Here is a 6768-nt window from a genome sequence, read left to right as displayed (position 1 = left end):
CCTCCCTCATGCCTCTCCAGCCTTAACTGGCTGCTACAAAAACAAAAGGAGTCCTTTATTGCGATTTTTCCCCTTTTTCTCCCATTGTCACACAAGCCAGGAAGGCTCTAATTAAAACTATCATTTGGTGGCCTGAGAGACACTTGTTGACTTCAGCAGTGAAAATAAAACCCTGCCGCCTGTCCACTTCCTGTGGTGTAGGAGACACTTAGTCAGAGCTGAGACAGAGTCAGGCCTCCGTGCTGTTGCGTTTATTAGAGATATTCATTATTACCAGGCATTAGCAGGAGAGACAGGCACTATTACTGATAACCAAAAAGAGACATTGGTCATGATCACAGACACAGAAAAAACTGATATCACGATCAGAAACGAATGGGAATGAATCTTAAGAGTCTGGGGGGAATATGGAGAATAGTCCATAATCTCTAAAATCTTTTTGTAAATATCATTATCACAGGCATGAAGACAACTTATATGAGTGGAAATGTTATCTTAAGAATCTCTTTGTAAAGTGTCTGTTGTGGTCATTAGTAATAAAGAGCAATGCTCTTTCAGAGATCAGTTGTGCCATCATCTGAGGCACCAGTAGAGAGAAACGTCATATTATCAAAGTACAAGTTGCAACAAGAGCTAGCTGTGATTATCAGAATTGTTTCTGTGAGCAATAACCACACACCCTAGACACATCAGTAGCATCATCAACAACAACAACAAGAGTCCTGTCACCATGAGTTATAATCAGAGTTATGTGTCATTATGAAGGAGACGTGTGATGAGGACGACCACGTAGAGACAAGAGACAAAAACAAACCAATCTGACACGGCTCTGGTCCGACCACAAGTATGCACGCCCGAGACAACATGGTGACAGAGCAGGGAGAGGGACCTCAGAGAGCATCTTTAAACCTTTTATTAAGCATGCACACACACACACACACTCACCAGGGGTCGTCTAATAACACACTTCCCGGAGGAAGTCACAGCACGACAAACATGCCACATGTCTCTGTCCCTTGTTACCACAACGATAAACACGATTCATGACTCAATTGCCTGTAACCAAGGCATCATTAGGGACCATCCTCCCTCCCATCCCTGGAGAAAAATACATCTGCAAACGTAAGCTGTGTTGACTTGATAAAAATGTAGTATATACAAAAGGTCAATAAAAATTGGTAGAAAAAGACATGTTCTAAAATAATCAATGTGAGTCTGAAAAAATAGAACCACATAAAATTGCCTAATTATGAAATTATGAGAGATCACGGGGAGTTGGGCGAGAATGTGGTGTTTGGTTCATAATTCACTTGTGTCACATGTGTAAACCCCTGATCTGGTCAGGCAAATTATGTGCCTGTTGCTACTGCAAGGCTGACCACTAGATCCCGTATCAAAAGACACGTTTGTCTAACTGGCTGTGAGAACCAAGCTGAAGAGGCATGAACGAATAGATCGAGTAGAATTTTTACGAGGAGGCCTGTGGTTTACTAAGTCTTGCCTGTAGCGTCTTGAAGGTCCCTCCAATCAACTCGTGTAAGTAGCAGTGTCTCCACATCACGAATCACATCTCAATGAGACACGAGTCAGAGACAGAGAATTACACCAAACCCCCCCAGTTGCACTCACCACACCTAAACCCTATCAGCACCACACTGAAACAAACATATGAATCACATCTCCACACAGACCCCCCCCCCCCTCACGACTCCCGCTCACGTCATGCACGCTAATAGACATATGTGTGAGTAAGTCTCTCTATGTGCATGTGTGTGTGTCCTGGAGACAAAGAAGCTAAAACATCTGTCTTTCCTCCCCATAATAAAAGCCTGGTGCCTATAAATAACCGGCTTATTTTAGCCACTCCGGGGGTGGGCTCCACGCACCACAGAAGGGGGATAGGATGGCTGGGGGGGGGGGGGGGGGGTGATGGAGAGAAGGGGGAATTCATGTTCGATAAGATCGTGATGCCTCCACCCCTCCCTGTGTCCACGTCTGATTCAGGAGGTGATTCAGCGCACGCCGAGCCAAGCTCTGGAAAGTCCCACCTCAGAAAGAATAGAGGACCAGCCACGTCGTGCTGGGAGGTCCGGAGGTCCAGAGGTTCGGAGCCCCCTTACGCTCCCAGAACGTGAAAGAACAGGGGTGGGGATGACGGAGCTGGAGAGAGGGGGGGCCCTGTGATGTTGGCAGCCGGGGGCCCCTGACGCCCCTGCGTCTGTGTCTGCGTTTGTTCGCCCCCACAAACCCAAGCCCACGCAGGAGTGCCTCCACCCGCGCGACTCACCATGCGCATCACCCCCCTCCTGGGGTCGCCATCTGGGTTTGGACCGTGGGAAGGAGGCCACGTAGAGGAAAAGACATTGGAAAGAGATGGACAGGACAGAGGTGGGGTATTAAGGGTTGCGGAGGTGTGTGTGTGTGTGTTTGTGATTGAGACCCCTACTGCTCAGCTCTAAAACTCCAAACTCCCTCGCCCAACTGGGGTCCTGAGTCATACGTCTGGGGCAATGGAATCGCAGGAAGCGAGACGGCTGGCAAGTGTCCACTGCTGACGAGAGGTCTGTGAGGAAAGCCCAACAAGGCCCTCATATAACTACACACAGACGATCTGGGTCACACTCCCAAACACACATATAATTTATGCTCATGTGCAATCACACACTCGCACACATGTAAAATACAAATTCAGATCATGTCTTAAACACACCTCGTCACCTGGTCAGCTCATAAACACACACAAACACAGACACAACATGTACACACAGAGAGACACAAATATGTGCATTCATATGAAAATCTACTTTCTTTTTAATACACACACATTCCCACACACTCATGCACACATGCTTGATCAGCCATTCAAGGACAGTGACACAGACGGGGTAGCTGAGTTCAACTGAGCCAGCTCATGCTCACACGCTCAGGATGTGGACACCAAAACAAAACACCACCACACAAAGCACAGGGTACTCACTCTTTCTGCCTCCCTCTCTTTCACATACACACACACACAAAAAAAGTGCCCGGAACAACAGACCAAAATTGTACAGTTCCAGCGCATCACACACATACACATGCACACACGTCTCTTGGGCTTTGAGACTTCTCTCTGGACAAGCTGCTAAGTGCACTTTGTTTTATCAACTTGGGGAGGAACATGAACACAAGTATTCCCTTGAGCTGTGGCAGTTCAAACTGTCACAATACAAGGTGTGCCTGTTTATCATTGCAGGCTACCTGACCCATTGGAGTTCATACGTTAGGCTACATTAAATGGGGACAGTTTTCGGGTTAAACAACATACTTCTAAATACATTATGACCATTTTAAAACTCCAAAAACAGGCTCCGCTAAATCAAATATTTAACCTGGGGGAAATGCAGCTCTATTAATCTATCTGAGTAGGCCTATCTTCATCAATCTTGGGCTGATTTAGTTACATGTAGCCTATGAACCAAACATTATTTTTAACACAAGCGGGCTAGGCCTTATTTGTATCATATACCTGAGTAAATAGCCTACTCACAGACACAGTAAATAACACATAATATTATTTTCTTCAGTTAACAGATGACTAGCCTAGAAGCCTAGGCTACTCGTTGTCTATGGTGTGAGGTAGGCCTAGTGTTAGGTAGGAAGGAATGGGGTAGGCTAAGAGAAAGAAGACAACGTCCCCAGAACCGTTAAACCCACTTCTCTCATAATCTTAGTAAATAAACGGAAAACCTATTTTAGTGATGTTTTAGCTCATTTTTTCTTAACGACTTACCGTGAGCGAGAGGATGGTTTGAGCAAGAACATGTATGCGCACATTTGAACCGGCCTACGTAGACCATGCCTACACCTCCATAGCTTTCTAGGTCGCACTAGTTAGCGCGTGCGTTTCCAACGGACGGACTTTTCAAACATGCACTTCAAGAATTTAGATTTGGAGCGTGATTGCAGTAATTTGGGTATTGTAGGCCACCTAGTGGCAAAAGAATAGAGGTACATAACACAACAGCAACACTTTTTTGAACCGCACTAAAACTTTTCTTGTCATTTACAAAAGCAATTGGCAATGTGGTCTAGTCTCTAAGCTATTCAGGATTCTATGTTTTTATACAATAAATGGAGATTACTCTTGTTATTTTAGCATACCCAGAGAACACACAGAAGGCTCCCCTTTGATTTCAAAGATGATCGAGAATGCAATCTACAATGCGTGTCTATTAGTTTTTATCCATCCATAGATTAGTGGTAACCATCATTTTTCTTCTAAGTGCACCAAATTTCAGGAAAGGGCTAATTGATGTTTCTTACTCACCACAACAGTGGAATTTATTAAAGCAATACTTCGCTACAAATCGTAATCATCCTCCTGTCTTACAGCGCAGAGCTATTTTATTATTATAACTCTGAATTATGCAGGTCAAAATGATGGCCTTTAATGGCACTTTTGACACAATTTAGCCTGTCAGACTTGAGGGATAAAAAGTTGTGGAACTTTCAAAGTTGGAGAGGAAAGTTAATGTAGGTAGTTATACATTTTGACACAAAAGATCCCAATAGCCCTTTCCTAATACAAGCCATATGCTGTGCAAACACTAGTGTACTGTGAAAAAACAGAATGTAAGTATACATCTTCAGTTCTACTGTATTTCATTTGGATACCTGATGGAACAAATCCAGAATTCTACAATTCATCAGCATCAGCATCCCTTATGACATCACTGGTTGGAATGTTCGGAGTGTTCTACTTTGCAATACACCATCAGCTTGTCACTTTAAACTGACTTCACCAAGAGACAACATTGATGAGCGTTTTCTCCCTGCCATTAATACTATATTGCATTGATTTCCTTGTTCAAATCACTATTTTATATTTTAACTTGTGATTCGGTAATTGGGAGAGGAATCCAGGGTTGACCTGAGGATGGATTCTCCTGGATGTTTTATGGCTGCCCTGAGGGCTACCTTTGCCAGCATCAGGCGCAGGATCCAAGAAAGAGGAGTGAGGCAAAGACAGAGAAACTACCGAGTTAGTAAGATCCAGACTATTAAAAAGGTGGAGCAGAAGAGAGACAGGAGATTGAATAAGAGAGTGACACCAGAAGTGCTCCAGCCTAGCGCTCACACCCCAAAGAGATACCCGAGAAGAGCCCGACTTGTGGCCTCGGGATGGAGACCAAGGCAGGAAAATGGAGAGGCGTTGAAGAGCCAAGCTCAGGAGAAAATGGACGCCACTCTCCAGGCTTTTCAGGGGAGACGCAAGCCACTGAGGGTCCAGAGAAGAGCACCACAGGTGCAGGTCAAGAACCGTGGAGACACAAATGTCAATCCCCTGAGTAAGACACATATCATGTAAATAGAATATCGTGTATTATGCAGTAGTGTTATTCATGAATGTTATCAAGATGTTTTAACTCTTAATCAATGGCTGATCATATTTTCAATTCTCTTTTAGGCTGCATAGCCCTGGCTGGTAAAAAGGCCTGTAGCCAGAGATGGCAGGACGTGGTCCTGGAAGGCATACTAGTCAGCCAGGACAACATCGGGAAGCGTGAGTGATTTAGAGAGCAATACAATACACTACACATTTCAAACCATAACCTATGACTGATCATAACCTATTAATGTTATCATCTTTCCTGTAGGCTGTGTACCCCTAAATGGAAAGAAGGCCTGTAGCCAGAGATGGCAAGCCATGGTCTTGGAAAACCTGAGGCTGGCTGGACAAGAGGAATTTCCTGTCCCTCTGGATACCAGTAAGTTTAGAATACAGATTTGACAAAGAATATGGCTAGAAAAACTGATTTGGAGGATTTGTGGCATATGAAAGAGTTTGGGCTATCTGTCAAGATGTGTCCGTAGTTTGTGTGGAGATTCTTTGAAAATATGCTGCATGTACATCAGAATCTATGTATATTTTCACAGTTACGGATGCATGAAGAGTAAAGCATTGCCCTGTACTAAACTGTATTTGGCCATTTAATTTGATAGGCACTGACTCCACCAGCAGTGTTCTGGGTGAAAGCGGAAATGATCACCAAACGGAGGAAGTGAAAGCTGAAGACCAGGAGCAGCCAGGGGCCCGTAGGGGGGATTTGCTTGACCAAGCGGAGACGCACAGGGACACCTTCAGCCCCAGTGAGTCAAACAAAATTATCATCATAAGACTAATCTCTCTCTGAAAGATCTCACTCGTGTAATAATAGCTGTGAGAAAGCCACAGATTGCCCTAATTAACGCAGCGCAGTGTTTGGCTCTAACGGACTGATACTCTGTTTCTGTGCGGTCACCAGCATAAAAAAGTCCTTGTACTCCACATACAGTACTTGGCGAATTAAAGATTGTGATTGTGATAGAGCCTCTTGTAAATGTTACAGGGTGGCTGGAGCCGATCTGGCTGGGCCCAGAGTGGGCCAAGAGAAAGATGCCTCTCTTCAGCGCTGTGAGCCCATGAACGACAGCACCAGTGATGTACTCCAGCTACATGGACATGGGTGAGTCAACAACGCAACTTACTGCAGCAATAAAGAAAGTGGACATCTACATCTTACAATTAAACATGCAACCATCACAAATTCAGATACAGTATGTGCTGTGTTCAAACTACAAGTCAAATACATTGAATTAATCTCTTATATTCTTCTGTGTTATGGCACAGGATATAATGCAGGTGATGGCACTGGGCAGCTAGAGTATTTCCATACACAACACTGGACGACTGCAGTGAAGGAGGCTACTGCTTCTTCTATTCTAATTTCATTTTCTTTGAAATTT

The 6768-nt window shown here is 44.4% G+C and overlaps 1 long non-coding RNA gene across 1 annotated transcript; it reads left to right on the top strand.

The window, feature by feature from the left end:
• Positions 1-6046: 6046 nt before the first annotated feature.
• On the top strand, positions 6047-6747 carry LOC143142048 (uncharacterized). The gene is made up of 3 exons (XR_012990867.1): positions 6047-6132; positions 6372-6488; positions 6653-6747. It is a non-coding gene; the product is annotated as an uncharacterized LOC143142048 (long non-coding RNA).
• The last annotated feature ends 21 nt before the right edge of the window (positions 6748-6768 follow it).

Source organism: Alosa pseudoharengus, unplaced genomic scaffold, assembly GCF_046254945.1.
Source record: "Alosa pseudoharengus isolate Yale_2024_CS ecotype anadromous, Long Island Sound unplaced genomic scaffold, YU_APseudo_1.1 YU_APseudo_1.1_scf_24, whole genome shotgun sequence".
NCBI lineage: Eukaryota > Metazoa > Chordata > Actinopteri > Clupeiformes > Clupeidae > Alosa > Alosa pseudoharengus.
This window is presented reverse-complemented; position numbering and strand designations above follow the sequence as displayed.